Below are 24,888 nucleotides of genomic sequence, written 5' to 3' on the forward strand. Positions count from 1 at the left end.
CTAGTGTATCTTTATGCATATTGAGGTAATATTGGCTTCCAGAGTGTACAACATTGTTTGCAGATGCATCATAATTTTAGAAAGGAAGCATAGGAAATATCTTGCTAAAAACGCTCTCACTTGATCACTAAACTGCTTCAGAAGCAAAAGTTTATAATTGAAGTAATATTTTTGTGGTTCCCCTTCATATTAATTACATCCACTATTAAGGGTTGAATTCTTCGGTGTGTGCTTCCCAACTTTTATGGTAAATTGCATTTGCTAAATTCACCGAAGTGATATTTGGAAATCCTAAACATTGAACTAGCTTACTAATGCCTACATACCAAGCCACAATAATTATCTTTATGGGGGCTCGTGGATGGCTATACGATTGTGCTGTTCATACTGGTTTGTCAGACACTTGGATGCATGCGAGTAGCACAAGCAGTGAAGAAAACTGCTGTTTGATGCATAAACAAATCATTCAGCTGTTGCTCAACAACATTTTTATTGCTCTGGCAGCATCTCAAGCCTCGATCTCGCCACAAAATGTTTAGGCAGCAGATGTTCCACATAATTGAAGCATTTAGTGCTCCTGCTCTGAGATGCAACATAATACAGGAACTGACGATGGGAAACATGGCATCTCAGGTGGGGATATGGTTTTCAACATGACATCCAACATTGTTGAAACATTATTTTCTCTATATGATAAATACATGTTAACTAACACATGCGCACACAACCAGCATTGATCTCTGATCTGTCAAACAAAGGCACATGCATTGAAACGTTTTTTGTCTTAATGTGCAATACAAGAATCAGTGTATTTATCCTTAAGTGGATGTATTTTCATGTGTAATAAGCACTCAGTAAGCTGCAGTAAATGTGCAATAGTCAAATGTAAATATGATATAAACCTTGTTCAAAGTGCCTTTCAAATAAAACATGTTGCACTTTTAGTGCGGTTGGCCCCAGTGTGAGTCAAAACAACTATCCCGGGCAATATTTATGCCACATTCTTTTCCCTGAGCTATAAAGGACTGCAGGACCACGTTTGAAAGCAACAACCAAAAGATGGAATTGCCTTTAGGTGCACTGGGAGGCACGTCAGGGGAATTAAGCAAATGTGAAAGTTATTCCTTTCATTCCCCAGGGTGATGGATGAGTGATGAGTGTTGGGATAACAAGGGATCAGAGGCGAGAGGATGAATAATGAGGATCTGCCCTGACAATCCACCTCATTCCTCCACACATCTAAGTATTCAGTGTTACTGCTCATGTTGATCCAACTCGTGGATAAAGAAGTATATTTTTTCTCAATCGTCCCCTCTGAAAACAGCTTTTGTTTATGACCTTTTCCAGAAGGGAACATCTCAATCAGCGACAGAGCAGCACCTTTCTATTTGAAGTGTCTTGTTGAACTCTTCAGCAATGCAAATGTAATGCTAACACAGGAGCTTCTGTTAAGGAGGTATACTGAGGCTCGTGATGTACTGCTAATAGGGGTGGAACAGCTTTGAACTGAACCTCAAAACCTTGGATTTCCCTCTCAGAAACATTTTTTAGTCTTCCCGGAACTCTACTCTCAAGCTTGCACCTTATCTGACACACATGGCAGCCATTTGGAAATATTTCAGGTTCTTGGTTAATGTTGTGACATGATCAACACATGTTTTGTTTACTAGAATACAATTGGAAAAAACTGTGATGGTCAGTGATTAGGATGCAAAGTAGGTAGGTGCTTTGGATTTGTTTGTGTATATGAACACCATTTTACATTTTACTGTATTTTATTGTCTAATTTCATTAAGTCTTTATTATTCAGTATTTATAATACACACACATAATCATGGGGTTCATTCATCCATCCATTTTCAGTCTATCCATCATCACTGCAGGGAGCATTACTGTTTATTTTACCATTAAAACATTTATTATTTTAACTCAAGATTGAACAGATATACAGTGTTGTTGTTTTTTAGCCAGTTGTCTCATAATTGGGACACAATCTCTTTTAACCAAATTTTTGTGTTTATGACATCAGTTATAGTTCACAGTTAATAGATTTGCACATTAGTAGACTTTGAGGAAAGCCAATATTTCAAGAAAGAAATCCACAAATTCCCACTAGAGCCACAATAGATAATAGATAAACTTTGTGAAATTGAAAAAAAACAACATGGAAAGAGTAATGTTGCATTGTTGTTTTTCTTTCTTCTCTCTCCTTACATTTTATCTTTTGTGACTGCCTGTCGAACTGTAATCTATCTTTGAACAAGCCAGTATACAACCTGTCTTATCTAGTTCTGCTTTAAAACTATGATGCTGCAGCAATTGATAACATATCATTTATGAAGTCGAATCTCTGAATATACGTTTTGTCTTAATTCAAGTTTATTTTCCTCCAAGAAGTTTTGTTTGTAGTCTTTTTGCTTGTTCATCACACGTCGTTAATTGACTTACACACGGCTTCGCTGGCAACACGCCAATTTGTTTAGTTTTTTAGTTTTTTTACAATCCAGATCTCGTATTACAAATGTCATGGTTGACTTTCCTGTGTGCCTTTCACATCCGAGCAAAATAATATCTCGACTCTTGGCTGTGAATCTGTGGCACAACCTCTGGCAGACAAGATATTTCTCACCTCACAACGATCACTATTTTCACATTCAACACGTTAAGATGTCTTTCTCTCCCTTACTTTTACAAATCTCAAACAGAATTATTCAGTCTTTGCCTGTGGCTATGAAGACAAAGCAAGAGGCAGAAGGAGGGAGAGGGTGAAAAATAGGGATGGAGGTTATGTATATTCCCTATCTAAATCCTGTCTTTTAATCAAAGGAGCTGGTTATATAGACCCAAAGAATGCCTTAGCAAGATCAAACAGCCGGACAGAAGAGTGTTAAAACAGCATGGTATTAAACAGATCTGTTGGTCTTCCCTTTTTGTTTCACATGTTCGTGTGAAACCAGTCTCTCAGCTACATTCATCACAACATCTCACTAGTTTTCTGTTGCTTTTATCTCCTTCTCATATCAAAATATATATAAATACACACACACACATATATATATATATATATATATATATATATATATATATATATATATATATATATATATATATATATATATATATATATATATATATATATAAATATGTATATATATATATATATATATATATATAAATATGTATATATATATATATATATATATATATATATAAATATGTATATATATATATATATATATATATATATATAAATATGTATATATATATATATATATATATATATATAAATATATATATATATATATATATATATATAAATATGTATATATATATATATATATATGTATATATATATATATGTATATATATAAATATGTATATATGTATGTATATATGTATGTGTATATATATGTATATGTGTGTATATGTATATGTGTATGGATTCATGTAATGAAGGTAAACCTTTATGAGGTAAACCTTTATTTTGCTTGCGTAGGATATGATCACAAATAACCAGATGACCTGTTAAATCATCTGTTCCCTGCAGGAATCAGCAGGGGGCAGGAGAGGCACTCATTGAACAGGTGGCGCAGCACCTCATTCCACAGGTCAGGGAATTAGAAACTTCTCTCCTCTTCTTTTAATCAAACGGAGTGACACGCAAACAGATGCGAATGAAACTCCCATTGCTATTAATACAATGAGCATCTTGATTAGCTTCCTGTTAGCATGACATGTTCAATATCCTCATAAAATCTGGGCATGGAATGCAAGCTAGAGCAGTGTAGTAAAACAATAGCTTTTGAGCTGGATCATGTCGTGAATGATACGCTATGTTTATACTGCAAAGTTTAATTTAGATTCAAATTTCAAAGATTGTTGCAATCACAATTGAAACATAAGTTCAAGAAGATGATACTGTCAAAAGATATAGAGCAAGACGGCGTTAAAAACTGGCTTGAATTTGATCTTTTCTTTAAACGTCGGTCAAATTAGAACACAGTGAATTATCAGAGGAGCTGTTATTGGTTGGTATTCCTCACCACGCTCATGTTCTTTCACCTTTTTCTCTGTCCGGGATTAACGGAAGGCTGGAGATGAAGTGATAGGATCAAGGATTGTTTGCTGAAGAGCTAGTCACACAGTCTCTCGCCATTTCAAGATGGGCGCCTATGGATGAGTGGCGAGATAGATATTGGAGAGAGGGTGGGGAGTGCAGTTACATACCGTCATATATGCTGAATCAGCTGACGCTTTATAATAACCAGAATAAAGACAAATGTGTTGGGAATGCGTTATGCACTCTACCCTTTTCAGCAAACAAAGGACTGCTGTTAATGCAACCACCAAAGGGCTGTGAACTGTAAATATTTACAGGCTGGGACATACTGCCCAGGGAGAGCTGACAAAGGAGTTGGGGAATCATTTAACTCCACTATAGTGGCTGTATGTCAAAGACTGCCGCCTCATTAGGAAGGATTTCACAAAGAAAATGCTAATTGGCCTTACTTTCTAAATAAAGGCTTATTTCTTTCAGCGTATCTATGTGGCCTATAGCTAGACTTGCTTAATGAGATGGGTTGTCTAATGAAGGATACCACAGTGTTGGATCGGGTGTTCCGTTCACCTTGGAGTGTAACGTAGCTTCCAGGAGCACCCCTCGATCGCCCTCATTATCCGTCTTCCTCCTTCCATCTCTGCCTTCACACCACCTTGTCGGTGCACCCACAGTTTGTATCTGCCGGGTCAACAGGCAGCACAGAAGATGTAACGCTGGGTTTGGAAGCTTAGCGGTGCAACTTTTCGCTGTTTAATTGAGTTTGACAGCCCTTTGAATTATTTAAGTTTATTTGTCTTTTTTGTGACATAATTAAGAGTTTCTTTGCTCACATTTCAACTTCGGCAAAAGCTGTTCAAGTGCACAAATTACACCACCAAAACCTCAATCAAAGGGACATGGTGTCAGAATATCAGTCATTTTACTACTTCCATTTAATTGGGGAGTCTGTGTGGTCCGGTGTGATTGACAGGAGAGATGAGGCTGAGACAAAGGAGGCAGGGGCGCGCGGTGGGTGGGGGCATACCACAATGCTTGTCAGTTGAGTTCACAGGCGTTGCAAGTACACATCAAGTGCCACAGCCCACTGAGCCTTCAGCTCAACCAAACAGCTGCCAGTCAGACGCAGACAGGACACTCTGCTCTGGTCAATGATCCGATCATACCCTCTCTAATCTTCAGTAGCTTCAATGGAGCTCCCAGTGGTAAGCTCGGGATCCATATCAAACCTGATTTAACAATCAAAAGCCTCACTGAGATTCTAAAAAAAGAAAAAAGTATGAAAGGTAGTAGATTCAGAGAGCTGCAGCGTTTAACATTTAAGCGTTTTGTGTTTCCTTATCCTTTTGAATTGCAGGTTAATGAGAGGTACTAATGATCGTTAAGCCGCTAGTTATGGCTTTTACTGTGGATCACATAACGAGTGGCAATAAGGTCAGTGCGTCTGGGTAATGAGATTTTGAGATATCAAATCAAAGGTCAACTGACTTGAGCTTTTTCCCAATTCACTCCTCCCAAAAGATTCATTGTGCATAAATCCTTTTAGGTGCTTTTGGTTGGGCAATAAGAAACTTAAAAAAACCCATAAAAAAACAAACATAAAATCCATATCTGTAGACGAAACTGTTTTACTTTGAAGTTTTCTTCAAAAAAATCCCCTCCACAAAATTTTTTTTTCATCAGTTGCCAATGTCAAGAGAGCAGGTCCTGCTTTCTATTTACCAACCAGATGTTGTTTAGACAACAATGAGCAATTAATGTAATCCCTCATCTGTTGAGCATTCAGGGTGTACTTCAGTATTTATGAGACTGAATCAACTGAAACTAATTTAAACCACACTGCGTGATGCAGGTGATGCAGGTCAAGATGAAAAGTGAGGATCTGAGCAGGTTGATCCAACCATACAATCGAGGGAATCTCTGCCAAGTGGTGAGGCTCATGTCTCCTCTTGTTGGTTAGCAACCAAGGCTGTCGTGTTTTGTGTTCATAGTACTTCATGGGTCTGTGTATTCAATATAAAATATAATTAAATATAAACCGCTGACTAAAATAGATCTTTATGAAGTGAAAAGAAAGAAATTATGTGATAAACCATTGATTCGTTTTTTCTTTTATCACTGTATCAATAGCCTGTGTTTGAAATAGGAGCGGATGACAGTTTGCTACATATAATAAATTATATTCAGAATATGAATGCTTTTTAAATTTGGCAAACCGTGGCGGTGCAGTGGTTTGCACTGTTGCTTCTCAGCAACAATGTTGTTGGTCTAAACCTGCTAGTTGACTGGTTCTGGCTTTTCAAGTGTTTTCTCTGTGTCTGTGTGGATTTCCTTAACGTTTGCTGTCTTCCTCACACAATCAAAACACATGCTTGGCAGGTGAATTTCTGATTCAGAAATGACTATATGTGTGTGTATATGTGCGTTTCTGCTTCTGTCCCAATAATGTACTGGCAGCTTGTCTGGATTGTACATTCCTTTCTTCCTTAATGTAAGCTGGGATAGACTCTGAATGAAGCGGGTGTGAACAATAGATGCATGATATTTTGAAGCTTCCTGACCACCAAACAAGCATTTATAATGAGGCATACTGGCCCCGTGGCTCTCATTGACCTTTTCTGTTTATTGTTTGTACAAGTAATTCCCTTCATGGTTTGAAAACCTAACTTCAAAGCTTTAATAGTAGCAAAACGATTATTCTTTGAATTGTTTGCTTCAGATTGTATTATTGTAATTATTGGTTTCAGGCAGCTTGGGTCTAACCATTTGGTTTAAATTTCTGTTGTCTCTGTGTAATTACCCTACACATCTCATCTCCTTAAGGTATTACCCACTTTTAACAAGTCCAGCCCTATTATTCATCCACACAACGACACCAAAAGGAACCACAATGTCCTCGAAACAGCGATTCCAACATTTTTACCTCTTTGTGACAATCTCTCTCTCTCTCTCATCTCTCTCTCTCTGTCTCATCTCTCTCTCTCTTCTCTCTCTCCTCTCTCTCTCTCTCTCTCTCTCTCTCTCTCCCTCTCTCACTCTCTCACTCTCTCACTCTCTCTCTCTCTCTCTCTCTCTCTCTCTCTCTCTCTCTCTCTCTCTCTCTCTCTCTCTCTCTCTCTCCCCTCTCCCTCCACCCCCCCCCCCCCCTGTCCCTGGCTGCTGGCTGTCCTCAGGTATTGGTGGTATTTGTAAAGAGCCTAATTGCCCAAGTGTCTGGAAAGTGGCAGTTGAGAGTGTGACTTTCTAATGAGCTCCCTCAGAGAGGGTCAGTAGTTAGCCGAAGCAACACTGGGCTCTGCTCCCTGATAAAGGTCATCTGCCTCACGGGAAAAAATGCCACGGCGTGATGTGACGTCTTAGAGGAAGGGGGACTGGCCAGCATTTCACTTGCCATTTAGTGGAATGAGTGAACCGTAGAGAGGATGAAATCCTTTTACATAAGGTGGGAGGCTTCCTGGGCAGCAACGTCCACTCCAACATACAAACTGCTATTTGGCAGTTGCAGTTATCAAAGAGGAGAGGCAGCACATTCAGCGTTGGAGGCACACATACTGAAGAGGGAGGAGAAGTGAAGAGGTACCTCATCTGTTTTGGTCAAGGATTTTTTCACTGAACTCCTGACAGGATGTATATGCAATTGACAAAATTAAAGTTTCAGCAACTTTAAATATAAACAAAAGAAGACTGGCAATCGAGATGAAAGATGGTCAAACCAAATCTCAGTTGATTCTGAAAGCCGAGTTATGCAATACTGACCAGATGATACACATCCATTGCACCTTTCTTTCATCCTTAATACCTAGTTTATCCAGTTTGAGAATTGCTTCACCCAATACACACAGAAAGGTCCAACCCAAACGAGTGATTAACTTACTGTGAGAGTGCTCACTGCTATGCAACAAGACAAATAATGGAAATGTTGTGATTTGTAAAAGGCATGATGATGATAATGATGAAGGGTTTGTTCACAGCTGATCATGTGCTCAAGAGGTATTATTTGGACCTTTCTTCATGCAGCTCTCAGTGGGATCTGGGGTCAGTGGGTTTCAAACCCAACCTTGTTGTCAAGGGTTCTGCAGTCTGGGCCAAGTATCACTGTTGGAAATATAGAGAACCAACACTTTCACCACTTCAGAACCTTGAATGCACCAGGTATACAGCCACTGAAAGCAGCATACTTAATTACTGACATAGACAGCATAAAGGAAAAACACTAAGAGCCTCTTCTTGCATCATAAAAACACCCCACACCCTATTCTACACGCATAACCGTATTAGCTCAGCACCCAGGCAATGCTGTAAGGCAGGTGAAGGGACATTGTCAGCCATAGTCAATAAACCCATTAGGTCCATTAGCATAGGTACTGCTTTGTTGGTTCATTCTTTCGTCTGTCTTTTTGTAATTCTGATACTTTGCTCACCTTTTCTCCTCATTAAGCTCTCACATGTGGTTAGCGAGAGGGAGAAAAACAACCCTGAACCTTTGGTTTACACAACCTGAAAAAAAAAAAAAAAAAAGTAGGTAAAAGCATCAGCCTCCAAGTAGTAATGGAACAAATGGAAACACTAATGAATGTCCGACCTGAGCCTCTCCCCTCTTCAACTTGTCGTATTTTCTCTTGTATATACTCACTATTGTGTTCATCTTGCTTTATAATTTGCACACCCATGTATTGTGTCATAGGTTTAATTCTGAGGTACCATTAATAGCTGCAGCTAAACCCATACAAACAACAAGGAATCAGGAGGTTTTGTGTGTTAAGGACCTTTGGCAATTATTTCAGCTTTGTTTTTAGGCAAACAGGAGCACCCAGTTGGAATCCACTGAAACTCACTTTTGTGTTGTTTTTTCTTTGAAAGCCATGTTTCATGTTGTTCGTCCCGACAGTGTTTATGTTCCTGCAAAACATTTCCCCCCAGTCAGATGGGATTTTCTTTTCTTCCAGGCAGCCATTTATTCCTCTTTATTTAATACTTTGTCAAGTAAATCAACATACAGGCTTAAAATGTGTTCTTCCACAACAGAACATTTGTTTTCTTACACTACTATTCATAGAGTTGATAAAATGTCTACTTCAAAATGTGTAAATAAGCAACAATTTTAACTTGGCATCACAGAATTTGTGCTTAATGTGTGTGTTGCATATATTTAGTAAAAATGCAGCATTAACTTAAGATATTTAGTATACATTTGCCTCCAGTTTGCATGCGGTACAGCTACTACCTCAAGACACTTGCTTGCCATTTGCTCATTATTAGCACGACATTCACCATATAAAAAAGTGCGGAGCTGCAGAAATAATTCAAATGTCTTGACTACTCCAGAAATCAACAAAAAGTGGAGCCGATGACAGAAGTTAAAGGGCTCCTGGATGATGTTACCAACTAGACTGAAGGCCAGAGGGATGTGCTGACGGCTCATTTCTCATCTCTTGCACTTTTTAATATGTATAAACTGAATATATGAGTGTGAGTTAGGTTTTACACACTTGTGACAGTAGAGATTAGGTTTAAAATATTTAAAAAAACTTGCAAATATTTTGACCATTTTAAAAACTCAAGTGACCTCTTTTTGATATATATACTGTATTTCTCATTCACAATCTCGCACAGCCCTTTGACATGAGGGCTTCTTGAAGGAAAGTGAGGAGAGAAGAGAGAGAGAGAGAGAGAGATTAACGGAATGTGGCGGTGGTGAGAGAGGAGCGACGCTTGTGCAAAGGACTGTTTGATACAGATTGTGAAAGTGATGTATGACAGGACAGATTGGTGTTGGCGTGCAGAAAGAGCTGAATTGTGAATTGTCAGGAGACACTGGGCTGCATGCAGGCCTCTGTACAAAATAAAGATGCTTTTATTTTAGGCTAAGCAAAAGAGGGAGATACGTATGTGTTTGTTTGTGTGCTGGAACGGCCCGTGCTAATATTTTGTTTGTTGCCCTCATTTGTCAAAGGTCTGATGTTACATAGTGGCAGGATGTTTAACAATTTGCTGACAAATTTTTATGCAGCAACTTCCTGAAGGCTTGTGGGTTTTGCCAGCGACTATTAAAATTCAAGCCATGCTTGACTGAGAAATGCACTTTTAAAAGCAATGACCAAGAAATAGAAAAAGTAACCAAAGCCAGTGCAGGGAAAATGTTCAAAACCACACAATCTACCAGGCCAAGGATGTTTATAGTGGGGAACACTGCTTGTGATACGACTCATGACAGTCCAGTCTGTTCTCCTTTGACTTAAAAATAAATTACCAATATGTTGCAAAGGAAAAACTTCCCACAACATCAGGTTTGCTACTTTTGCTCCAGATTTTCTTCTTTGTGTGTGTGTGTGTGTGTGTGTGTGTGTGTGTGTGTGCACACAAGAGGGCTGGATGAACGGAGGTAAGGCCTGTCCTCCTGTGGTTGACGGAACTTGAGTGTGGAGATTGTGGTGTGGGTGGCATCGGTGGATGCAAAAGAATGAGGCAGCTTTGGGCAAAGACGCAGAAATTGTACAATCTCAAACCAGAGACTGAATCACATTTTCAAGTGAGAGCAGAAAAGTTTTGCCGTGTTCTGGGTATCTGTTGACAGGACAATGTTGCTTGGAGCCACTGATAACGTGAGATTTTTAAAATGGATCCCAAGGTGAAACTTCTGAAAATGCCCGTCTCTGTGTAAACGGGGGGGGAATGCAACTTTTCTGATAATAAAAGTGAATGGTAAAAAATTGCCACCAGAAACAAAGCAGCAGGAAGAGAGTTTGGAGTGTCTGTCAAACCTGTGAATGACCGGCAGAGAAACATTTATCATGATGAGAGCACAATGAACAAAGCTGAGAAACGAGTTCACAGATGGTTCTCGAACACAGCAGGATCATCGATGGTGCAGTTACGTCTGTGCCCAGAAAATGAAATGTCTTAAATGACCAGTGCAACTTGTGTTTTGCTCTTCTTCATTACAAATTGTTTTGACATATGTAACTTATAATTAGGTGTGGCTTGCAGTATACTCTGTTGAATATGGTAGTTTCCGCCGGAGACGAGCAGCTTCACAAGGAAGTAAATTCCAGTATTTTCTCTTCACATTACTCTGCTGCCAAGCGTCTCGACCTTTTGAAAAACAAACAAAAAACTCCAAACATAATTACATGTCCTGAGTGACAAAAGTTTCTGCATTTAATATTTCTTCCCAGAAGATATAACTTTTAAAAATGATTTATTTATTGTTTTTAATTTAAATGGTTTTGGGCAACCCAGATTTTTGATTCCGTCGGGCTGTTTTCAAGGCAGGAGCAATGATATGATTGAATGTAACAGGTCCTGAAAAGAAAAAAAACTAGAGACTGATCTGAAAGAAACGACACGCACTGCATTTTAAACAGGCAGGTGCTTGTGGTTTGATCAAATGAAGTGTCTTTAAAAAAAAAAAAAAATCTATCATATCCAAAGCAATGTTTCTGCATGCTGGCATTCATTATGGGCTAGTCATGTCGCCTTGAGGTTTGCGATGCATGTCACACCTATGAAGACCTTTGTTTCAAATGGTATTACTACAATGAAATTACCATTCATTTTAATTCAGATTTGACATTTGCACACACACATATGCTTCTCACACAGGCACACTCACATTGTTGTTCACTACATAACAGAGAGAGAGAGAGGAGAGAGAGAGAGAGAGAGAGAGAGAGAGAGAGAGAGAGAGAGAGAGAGAGAGAGAGAGAGAGAGAGAGAGAGAGAGAGAGAGAGAGAGAGAGAGAGAGAGAGAGAGAGAGAGAGAGAGAGAGAGAGAGAGAGAGAGAGAGAGAGAGAGAGAGAGAGAGAAGAGAGAGAGAGAGAGAGAGAGAAGAGAGAGAGAGAGAGAGAGAGAGAGAAGAGAGATGAGAGAGAGAGAGAGAGAAGAGAGAGGAGAGAGAGAGAGAGAGAGAGAATGCAGCCAACTTCTTGGGATCAACATTTACTTCCATAGATGAAGAATGTTGAAAACTTTACACTGAAAAGGGCAATCCATATCCCATCACAGATGCACATTTATTGCCATGTATCCCATTATTCATTTGTTTTTATTTTACAAGGCAGCGGCTGTAAGCCTGCCATGACTTAATCTAGAAAGCCTCAGTCTAATGCACTCATAACGTGCATTTAACTCATCAATCAATTTACTAACCAATTACAAAATGACATGTTTATTTTTCCTGATAACAGCCTAAGATGTTTATGTATGCATCTTGAGCCGTGCTCTATCGTTGAAAGGACTTTGATGGAACCTCAAAAATTGCTCTATCAGTGTGGCATATAAGAAGGGCCATTACACATCTACACTCCAATTCATCAATAAAGGTAGTATGATTAAATAAATACACTAGAAGGGTACTTGTTAGTGCAGATCTGCAAAGGCCAATTGTCTCTTCATCAGTGGTGTGTAACAAAATCAGTGATGGGAATTATCATGCTGATATATCTCAATTTATAAGTGACGAGTGGAAGCCTCCAGTTAACCTTGAATGAAAGATTTGATATGCAACTTTGAAAATAACCCATCACAAGTAGAATGTAACAGTAATTCCACGCATTTTACGGGTAATAAATCATAGTACTGATCTCCTTTGAAAATTAATGACACATTTGCAATTATTAACATTTGCATTGGCGTTTTTACTTTTTTCTGGCATAGAAAGCCATTTCAGCCCTACTCGCATGAATATATAAACAAGATGACCACAGTGCAGTGGCAGAATGGGACCCCACTCACAGAGGTGACACTGCATTGCACGGCCCCAACTCTCATGCGGCAAATTCTGTCTCACGACGAGCTTTAATTTATGGCTGATTGCTGAATTTCCTAATGTTTCCCACGATGCAAAATATTATTGTAAATTGATTTTTATACCCACAGAAAATAAAACAAAACAACTTCTTTTCATGCAAATTTGAATTTATAGTTGTAAACATGTTTGGCCTTTATACATCTTTCCTAACTTGATACACCAATGCTTTTGCACTTAGGCTTATTTTCTCATTCTAATCAATCTGTATTATACTTGAAATCATTATTACAAATGTTTGCGTCACCAAAGAATATTCATAGTTTCACACTCCACCTATTTTATTTCATTATGTTTTCCTCCTTCAAAACCCCTCAAAAATAAAAATCCCTACTCCCAGGAGTTTTCATATTTGTAATATTGCCTGTTATGTTACTCATGAGCTTTAATACCAGCAGCTGAATGAATGGCTTTTAGTCTAAAATACACATATTTGCCAATGGTAGTAAAGATTAACAGTTACTTGTGGATAGGGTGCAGTTAGCTGGGTCGGGATAGGTGGCATCGAGCCCTTTGGTGGATTCATCACTGCTGAATTCTGCGGAATTATTTTTATGACAGGGATAAAATCTTTCTCCTTTTTACAGCGATTGGAACTACTTCACCAACAGACCAGACAAAACACAGGAAATTGATTTAATAAACAACAACAAGAATGAGTAAAGCACAGCTCCTATTGACTCTCAGATCACTAACGTATAATAGATCTATTTGTCATAGATGCATTTTGGCGTATAACAAATTTCTGGAGGCATTTCATGTTAAACTATTTTGTTGGAAATACCTTTAAATAGTCCAAAATGCAGCTGCTCGCCTTTTAACAGGACCAAACCGGAGATCTCGCATCACCCCTGTCCTATCCTCTCTTCACTGGCTCCCCATCGCTTTTCGTCAAACATCTCGGTATATTGCCGACCTCCTTCAGAATAATGCCCCGAATAGAGCCCTCAGGTCTTACCAACAAAACTTCTTGCTGTCTCACAAACCAAGTACAAAACCTGTCCTTTTAATGCTCCCGTGCCAATGCTGTGGAATGCACTTCCTCTAGAGCTGAGATCGGCCGACTTCTGTGAAACGCTTACAAGGAAGTAAAAAAAAAAATTCTATCTAGAAAAGCATTTGGTTGACCTGTAGCTGATTAATTGTACTGATTAATTTTGTTTATGTATATTTTTGCTGCTCTGTATCTTAGCGGTTACTCCACATTCGATCAATAGTATTGCATATACTGATATTTGGATATACTGACATATTTCTGTTTTTAGCTTTCTATTAATGGTGTGAAGTACTTTGTGATCTTTATCTGTGAAAGGTGTTGCATTAATTAATTTTGCTTACTCTTTTACTTACTTACCTACCTACCGACCTACCTACTTACTTACTTACTGACTGTTATCCGTAAGCTCTCACAAGCATTTTCAGCAGTGTAATAGTTTGTCTCTGTATAAAGTGATTTGTCCATCATACCTTCTATTCCCTATTACTTGTAACTTTAGTTTGTCTTCATTATATTTACTGTATTCAGTTGCACAGGACTTGTCATGTTTGAAGTAAAGCATGCTGGGAAAAGAAACATCTCTATTTGGTTTATTCACAAAAACTGTGTTGTAATGTTATGGGCTGTTACTTGCTTCATGCTGCACTGTCATTTGTTAATTAGTTTTTCTGTTGTCCTCCTGACATAACCTCCTTAATAATAATCGCAAAATAAAAATACAAGATATTTACCCGACTACACAGCAGACAAGACCCTTATTTGTCAGAACTCGACACTGCTTTAAAAATTGTCTTCACTAACTCTGTTTCGGTGGTTAGGGTCTGTATGATTATGGTGCATCTTGCGTTTCTCTAGGTTTGGCTGAAGAAAAAAAAAAAAAGTGCATCAAGGATTCCGATATATCTTTTTGTGTATGTTGCTTTATACCCAGGATACCAGAGAAACAAACACCCCCTGAAGCAAGTAATGACTTGTTGCTACAGCCACACTGCTCCATTGTCTCTCGCTTTAACTAACTGCCTACAACATATGCATAAACAGATACTGCAGACCTTGTTATTCTGTTCATTAACTGGGTCTGTTGAATTAATTCCGGGCATACATTGTACCTTGGATGTACGCTTCACAATTTTCAGTCAGTGTACACCACCATGTATTTAAAATTTCTTAAATCTGCTACCCTGGTCACGAGTAAGTTTTCCCAGTGTTTTAGAATGAGGAAACACCCGGGACTTGTTCCCATGTCACCAGGAGACAAATGCTGAATGCTGTATGTGTGAGTGTTGGTAACTGAAATGTGGCCAGTGGGTTGACACTGTGATCATGCGTGGCATTTTGTATTTTCGTAAATCATTTGATTGGTGTTGAAGTTGTTTGAAGCATGTAAAAATGGATTATTTATCCACTTTGATTTAATGTATAAAATCACTGTACTTTAATATTATTTGTGTATTGTTTCATGCTTTTAAAAGGTGAACGAACCCTTTCTGGTTTCTGTTGGTGTTTTTAAGCATTCATGGTCCAGGTTCGTGGCAGACTCCCACTAACAATGATCGATATATTGTGAGGCACTTTACATAAAGATGGTTGGTTCACAGGACATATTTTTTTTCCCCCTTTTAGAATTAATGCAAAAAGACAAAAGGGTGAGCCACGACAGCGCTTTGAATAAAACTAAATTAGGTCTTACACTCTCAGTCCACTAAGTGTCTCCAAACACAGTCCCTCATCATTAGCAATGATACTGTGTTTTTTTGGGTTTTTTTTTACAGCCTATCAAATTTCATAGTTCGTAGTCAACCACACAAATTAGACGATTGGAAAATTGCACTCCAAATAATTTATTGAAAATATTACCCTACTCTACCTCCCACACCTTGTCATTCAGAGCTCGCAATCCTGGTTGCTAATGTATTTTATTGGCAAATGTCTATTGTTAAAGAGCACTGAGGACATTTTTCACTGAGTGCGATGATATAGTCTTGTGGGTTGTTGAAAATAGATTTGTCACATTGCTGTATTGAGTGTAAAGTCAGAGAGTGCTTCAAACGGAGATTTGATTTCTACACAAATGAGGTGAGTATTGACTTTCAAAAGCTCATAATGAGAGCGTGCAGGGATTTCTCTGAGATGCTTCATTCATTGAGGGTGATGTATTAATATAATATGCTATCACATAAACTGAACTGAATGAAATGGGGAAGTAGATGTGGCCTTAAAAGAGAAAACAACTCACTCATTGTATTTCCTTTTTTCTAAGACGTTATTAGCAGCAATACCTGCCTTCAGTAGCAGAACTTGCTAAAGTGTTCTTCCAGGACTTGTCTTTAATTAGTCTTGTCCACTTCCTTTTTTACCTCATACTCTTTTGGCCTCATCTCTCTCTCTATTATTCTTTAGTCCACTCACCGCACGCACGCACGCACGCACGCGCGCACGCACGCACGCACGCACGCACGTGTTGGCTGCTATACCTACCTGCCTCCCAGGGGTGTGTGCGGCGGTCAGAGAAGTGGTCCTGGACTCCCAGTTCCAATTAGGAGAACAGACAGTTGGTGAGAGGGAGAAAGCAGGAGTGTAAGGCCTCCTCGCAGACACAGAAACACTCCGGCAGAATATTAATAACGACTAACATTTCCACCATATCCTGTCATCTCCAACTTCAACTTTGTTTATGATATTTCACTGTGAACTTCAATTCACACTCAAAAAAAAAAAAAAAAAATGCTGTGACACAACCAAACACAATTTAAGAAAAAAGGAGAAAGGAAAATAGTTTCTGAATGGTGCTTTTTGTACCAGATGGAGGAGTGTTAAAGCAAAAAACATGCTTATTTGTTTTTTAATGCAAGTGCGATAATTTGAAATTAGCAATACTCATAAGTCATTTTTTCCCCTCAATCTGCTTTTTGGTATTTTCACAATCATGAAAAAACGGGTATATACAATTAATAATGAACACTTAACCAAGAGGGGGAATTTACAGCAATTTAAGAATCATTTTTGGAGATTTTGGAGGGACTACTGACGGGGGTTAAAAATTGTTCACTACTTAGGTGAAAATAAATGAATATGTTTAACAGTGTCCATAAAACGTTGCTGCTTATCCTGTAAGATGTTTCGGTGTGGATACAGTTTGAGACTGATACCTTGTCCAAGTCATATAATCAAATACTTTAATTCTCAAAGAAAATGCCATTAAAAAAAATTTAATCTGTCAGTTAGACTATTCATGTTACTCTTTGGGTTTATTACAATTCTTGGAATTTAAACTAAACAGTTTGTGCCTCAGGGGACTTGGCTCGATCAAGAGTTTTGTGCTGGATTTACTGTTAAATAATACAAATAGTTTTCTTTAATAGAATGGATGTGCTGTTCATGTATCATCAGCTCAGTACTGTTTACATGTGTATGATGTCCATTGTCGTCAATCTATTGACTCATTCATCTTCTATAGCGCTTGATCTGACTTCCATTGACTCTCTGAGTAAAGTCCATCAGAGGGCAAACACACACAGACACAACCCACATCTATTCACACAGGATACATTATTTTTAGAGGAAAACATAAAAACTCCACAACGTTAATGTTACATTAAACTTGGACTGAAGTCAGGAATATTTTCAATGAAAGATAAGAGTGCTAACCACTGTACTACCATCTTCACCAATCACTAACCAAAGAAGACAAAAATGAGACAGACATGAGTTGATAGCATTTGCTTCAAGACAGAGCACCATTATTTTTCCCACATCAGATCTTTAGTTACACCAGTCTATTTCTTTGAAGTCTGTATTAATTGTTTATAAGTATATTTGTATTCAGATACTTTGTACCATGAGTTATGCAAGTTTTATATTTGGCTCACATGATCTTTAATCTAATCTCAATAAAACCTTTGCTGAAGCAGCATGCATTTTGTATATCATGCTATATTACTTTTGCATTGGCATAATCTCACATAATTTCCAGTTAATATTATGTTTATCTTATTGCTGAGCATTAACTGTAATTAAAGTGAGCATTAAACGCAGACATTAGCTTGTACCAATAACCCAGTCAATAAAATGTTAAATCTGGGGTGAGAGACATTGTTCGGGATGGATGTCAGTTTGGACCAGGTTCTCCTCTTTGAGCTCTGAAACGAGTCCATTTCTCCACCACCACGTCACCGGCCTTCCTCACAAGTTTGTTCAGCTTGTTTGTGTCGGCCACCCTCAGCCTGCTGTCCCAGCATGCAACAGGAAAGAGGATAGCCCTCGCCACCATAGACTCATAGAAGATCTTCAGTATTGTGTGTCAGATGATGAAGGACCTCAGCAGCCTCAAATAGAGACGCATTTGGCCTTTCTGGTAAAGGGCTCAAGTGTTCTTAATGGATGTTAGCTCCACCAGTCTGTTATAAAGCTTTTAAGACCACTGTATGTTCTGATCATACTTAAAAAAAAAAGTTGTTTCTTTTGGGGGGGTCTTATGCTTTCTCCATTAAATATATATATATATTTTTTTAATCTAAAGATTCTTTTTATTTTTGTAAAGGACAAATGTCACCATTTACCAGTTTGCTTTAGTGTAGGCAAAGTCTTCATTTAAAATGGAATGATTTGCATATTATAATACATCCTGATCTGGTGTGAATGGTTTATGTGCTAACACATTTGTGCAAATTATCAAAAAAAACAAAAACAAGCAGTTTTTATTTAATGCTTCATTGTGCTTTCTTCTTTCAGTGGCAACACAGATTGGTTTTTTTTTCGTCTGAGCTCTTGCATTGTGATTAATTTGATCCCAAGTGTTTGGATTCCACATTATCATAATGGAAGTTTTTTTTTTTTTTTTTTCCTCCATGCTTTCCCTAAAAATTATTTAAATTCTTTTGAAGTTTGCCTATTATTCACTTCCTTTGTATTGTAGTTCATTCCTCTCTATGGCTGTCATTAAGACTATTCCACTTGAGTGTGAACGATACATCTTGAACGATGATAATGGTAATCGTACTATCATTTGGATAATTTCAAAGAAACTGACACAGTGAAACATGATAATGAATCATTTCGTAAACTCCAGTTGCTGTCGTGCAGCTGTTGCATGTCTAAAATGTGTACATTTTAAAGCTTGCTAAGATGCTGCCATTGTTACAAAGCTTAGTAACAGTGTGTCTTGTACACTGTTGACAAATGACAAATAAAAAAATCTTGAGTCTTTGGTGTGTGATGTATCCCAGGGGTTTATTCTTAATCCATTATTGTTACCATCGGTTTATCAATTTACATATATATGCAAAAGAAATTATTTCACTTCAGCGTCTAAAATGAACCTACCCCTCACTTAGAAACAGCAAAAGCAGGTTGGCGCTTTTTATGTCTATTTTCAAGGCAAAGTGAATAAAATACCAAATTGTGAAAATCAAAATTGAGACAAAACAGAATTTGTTTCCAGTGGAAAGATAACAATATGTTCAGGTTTGTGCACTGAGATTTGTGTTGATCATCCACAGAAGTATTGATAATATTTGTAAAAACTTGTGTTTTCACAATAAGTTACTTCATTAGTATACATAACATAATTACACAGTATAGATAATTAGTATTTATTCCATGTATCATTTTTAATTCCACCTATTTTATTCAAAAGTACTATAGTCTGGGAACAAATGGTTTGCTGTACTTCTCAGAAGAACTCTTGCACTACAGCGAAAAAACTCCAGTCATTGGGTGTTCGGCATTTGCATGTTGTCCCTGTGCATGCACCATTTCATTTTTCTATGGGTTCTTCAACTTCCTTGCGCAATATATTTTTTTGCATCTTAGGCTAGTTTGAGACTCTAACTTGTGTGTCGTCCCACAGTGTTTCAGGATGTGAGTGTGTTGCTCTCTGTTGGTCCTGTACTGGTGTTGGGGATCTGTCAAAGTTAAATCCTGCCTTTCCCCCCATTGTCAACTGGATTAGGCTCCACCTCCTGCTTACCGTAATGTGGTCAAAGTAGATGCAGATGAATGAGCTTTTTATGGTATGAAACTTGCTTACCGTGATTACATTTATATATTATTTAAACTCATTATAAATGTTTCGTTTAATCCAGAACTAACACACATTAAAAGCAACTGCATACACTCAGTGAGTTCTCCATAATTCCTCTTTTAACATCTCTAACCACCATCTCAGAACCATGTGCCATGATACTGAAACTTTTTCAAAAATCTGTGCATTTCTGTTGTTCACACCGTCTCTGTGATTCAACAGTCCGATTGTCTAACATTGTCATCCTGTGCCTCCCTGGAGATGGATGGAAATCATGGATAAATAGAGGGGTCAGATGAAGAGACAGAAAAATGATCTTATTGATCTGTCACTTTGTATTGATGTCAGTCGTCACAATTTCCGGTTATTCGACTGTCATTTCAAAAGTACATTTTCCACCTTCCACCAATCAGACAAAGACATGCTAGACGCCTATTACCTCAAAATGTTACGTTTCTGAGAGATGGCATCATGTCAAAGTTGCAGTGGATTCCTCACGAGCTTTGAAAGAAAGTCTTGCAAACTTTCCAAGTGTAGATTGATGCATCCTTTTGAGCTGAAGAATTTATGACAAGTCTTCTGAGCTTCTCAGAGCGAGCCACGCGTCTCCCTCCAGGTGTTGCCCATCAGTAGGTAATTCCCAGACAGATAGATCCTCCTCCTGTTGTGAAGCAGATGGCTGAAACCAGCACATACTGTTGCTGTCTCCCTCCTCTTGTCAGCGTACTAATCAGATATTTATGAACAACAATAAACTTCTTCTTTGGGATCACTATCGTTGCGTGAAATGCGCTCTGTTTACTGTTAGACTTAAAAAAAAGTTACCATTGTTACTGTGTTGGTAACATAAAGTTGTTTAATTACGGAACATGGAAACACGGAAAAAGGGACAAACATAGTTTTTTCTGACAAATGTGTTTTCCTGATTGTTCTCCTGACCCCCTGATTGGCTCATCTTGTAGCATATATATATACTGGAAATGGTCACGATTCAATTCTGCCGTTGCTTCTGCTTTTGTCGGTTATCCCCCACAAACCCTGCCCTATGTCACAAGGCTCTCAAATGGATCTTTTTCCCTCCAGGCTCAGCCAACCTGTGGCCGGGCAATAGAGGAGCCATTTATCTCCTCTGCAGCATGCTGAGAATAATCCGGGATGTGCGTGTGCATGTGAATTGGTGTGTGTCCCCATATGTGCGTGTAGCGGCAGGAAGACGATCGCAAAGCAGAACCGTGCAGAACCATGATGCCGCTGGGCCAAAGTTAACAATAAGCAATGTAAGCTAATAGCGCTGTATGAGGAAGAATCCGGCGTGATTTAATAGTTGCGTCCTTGAGCTGGCCAAGGATTGTGGTTCACCAGAGCTTGGTGGAAAAATGAGGACAGACCTGTGGAAATAGGCAGAGGCTATGAGGAATATAAGGGTAAGGCATATGGTGAGGGAACAGGAGAGAGATTACTGGAGGAGTCAGCCTGAGGATACCAATTTGGATGCTGGTATCCAATGCCTTCTTAGGGTGATGGAAGAAGATTTCACTGGTTCTATGGGAATGGTAAAGGCAGGTTGGGCTTTTATATGACTGTGTTCTCGATGAACAAGAGTCCAATTAAAGACAGAGAGAGTTAGATTATAACCCAATACTTGCTTTGTTAACAGTCATTGAATTATTATAAGCTTAAGCTGCCCTTCTGAGGGTTAGGGTTATCTGGTCTGATCTTTCAAAGGCTTGATCACACATATTGAAACTTTTTGGTTGACCCTTCGACTGATGTCCCTCCCCTGAACCATAACACCTGAGCTATTGTAATGTCTGAACATTTCCAAAATTACCAGATAGCAGAGAAATAGTGCCTTGTAGTAGCCATTAGAGTTGCCACCAGGACCTCTGGAGTACAACCAGCTCATCACAGACAAAATTACAGTGTGTAATAGATTTGTAACATGAGCTTCTTCGCACCGTCACAAAGATAAAAGACCTGCCAAATAATGAAAGTGAAGTCATTGTGGATATTTTGGACTATTTTAAGTCAACTATTGATACAACAGATAAATCCTGACGTCTTTGTCAAAACATGGCTCATTATTCATGAGCAAGAGGTAAGAACAACAGCAAACGCACATTCTGCTGCTTACTGCAAGGTCAGATATGTGTTTAAAAAAAGCCCTGCTACTCTTATTGTTCTCTAACAACCGAGTGACAACTAATTTGTCGTAATTTAATGTATTATTATTATTATTATTATTATTATTCCCCCACAGAACGAGAGTACTGTGGGGGACAGCCAACCAAATTACAATGGTGACAATTATTGAGAGGAAATGATAGCTTTTTCATGAATCATTTCCTCCATTATACAATCAAAGCCAACCAAAGTCATTCAGGATGTCTGATTAACATTAGAGGGTATTTTGGAAATGTTACCTGCGAGTTGCCTGCAAGTTTGTTCAAACTCCACAGTTACTTTGATACTGATTTCTTTTTTGTTTTGATCAACCCACCAACAACCCACCTCTGTGCTTTGTGTTCATTCGTTTGTTGTTCATGTTTCTCTTTCTTAGACACACACACACACACACACACACACACACACACACACACACACACACACACACACACACACACACACACACACACACACACACACACACACACACACACACACACACACACACACACACACACACACACACACACACACACACACACACACACACGTGGTGATCACAATAAATCAAGGGTTCAGTGTGTGTAAATGTCAGGTCATTAGTGAGCTCCAGCCTCCTCCTGTCTAATTGGACGATGGTAAATATAGCCGCTCAACATCGATTCCTGCACATCCTGTGCTCTCGCCTTTTCCATTGCTTGTTCTCTTTTTTTTTTTCCTTCTTTCACTCCCTTTATGTGTTTAATCTTCAAACTGAGTTGGTGAACATTGTTTTGTCACCAATACAATAGGAAATTCAATTAATTACTTTAATGCTGGTCTCATGCAGCCTTTAGTTTGTGAGAAGGAAAAGGTGTTTTGTCTTTTACTCTTAATGGACAGTCATGAGGGACAACAGAGACAAATCACATATGGAGGAATTCAGATTCTGACTGGAATCAAATCAGGGACACTGGTTATGTGACACAAGCTGCAACTCTTACTTTGTGGGAGCGCTTATAAAAAGACAAACTCTTTAAGACAGACTTTGAACTGTCTGAATAACAAATGAAATCAAAAGCGATTTCTGGATCATTTGTGACTAATACTACAGTATATGATGTGAGGAGTGTCTGTCACTTTGTGTAGCAAATGTGTTATTCCAAAATGTCTTTCATCCTATGTAGTTAGATTATGGGCTCTGCTACTCAGATGTATAGTAGCATAGTGGTTTGTTGGGTGGGCCTCCCCTGGGTTAGGTGTGACCCTAACCCAAACCCTTGCCCTCAAGGGAGGCAGGAGCAGGATGCATCTGGGGACCAGACTGACGTCTTTTCCCAGTTTGTTCTTAAAAATCCTTCACAGAAATTAAATAAACGAGTTGGAGAAAAATTATTAGGAAAAACATATATTTTAATAAGTGATTTTAATGTTAAGCAAGACAAAGCATGCATGCCATGCGGTTCAAACTCTGAGCAAAGTTCTTGTTATTCCACACTTGATAAAGTGTTTGAGATCAGCAGAAAATCAGGAGTGTCGTAAGGTACAGTATGGCACAGATGAGCATCCTGCACAATTTACAAGACAGTCTGCAATTGCTTTGGGTTTCAAATGGAAAAAGACAAAAAGTGCATCATTTTAATTAATCATATTACATTCATTGTGTATTCACTTCCTCTAAATTGTATCAGCCTGACTGGGGAATCAGAAGCTCAGGACAATGTAACAGAACCAACATTTAATTAGTGATAATCAACCTGACATGTTCCAGTGTTTCAGCACTGCTCCTGTATATTGACAAGTTTTTTATTTTTTTATTTACACATCTTACAGTTCAAAGAATCTATCCCATTTTTTTTTGTCTAAAAACACCCCAAACATTTCACAGGTGGATCAAGAGAGGGCTTATATTCAGTGTATGCCACTATTATTACAGAGGAATTCATTAAGACGCTTCATATGCAACCAGCACGTCAGGGTTGGGGGAGAGTGGAGTTTCCCCCTGAAGAGATCGATGCCGCTCTCCTGTGTTGGGCATAATACCAAAACCCACCAAGAGGGGGCAGAATTGTAATGGACGAAGAAAGATACACACAGGTACATTGTTACAGTGCGTTGGCTTCCCTCCCTGTGTGTCTGTGTGTGGTTGTGAGTGTAAGAAAGTGTGTGTGTTGATGACAGTGACAATTAGTTTTTGTAAGTCGGTGACTAAGATATTGGCCATGACAGGAAGTTCTTTACATGCTAAAGAACAGATTGTATCTGTTCACACCTGCCAGTGCCCCAGCCATTGTTACACCTGAGTAGACACGGCTAATTATTGAACTGAGTGGGCTGTTTTATACAGAACGGCCATAGAGTGGAGAGCCGAAAGGGGGTAATGTGAATAAAAACACTGTGCATGTACCACAACATACATAGATTTCATTTTACAGGACATAAACTGACACCATTTTTTTTGTCGCATGAAATATACATTTTTGTATATAATGCATATGATCTCATAATCTTTGGATACTAAATAATATAAAATGCAACGCAATGAGTAAAATAAATGTACTAGCAACTTTACGTTTCCAAAAATATACAGCATTCAAGTAGTTTCACCATACGCTAACAACCCCAACTACTGTTACTGCCTTGATTGCACAAAGTACTCTCCCTAGAACTATTTAAAGTGCACTTGTGCAAGTGTTGACAGCAAGCATTTGATTCAATGCTATAAAATATCTAAAGTCAAAGCACAGATCTCAAAGAGGCTATAAATGCGTATGTAGATTAAAAGGTTTGAATATCATTTTAAATAGTGAGCACACTTAAAACAGATTTATGCCTTTAATAGCAGCAAAGTAGAATGCAT

Source organism: Blennius ocellaris, assembly GCF_963422515.1.
Source record: "Blennius ocellaris genome assembly, chromosome: 1".
NCBI lineage: Eukaryota > Metazoa > Chordata > Actinopteri > Blenniiformes > Blenniidae > Blennius > Blennius ocellaris.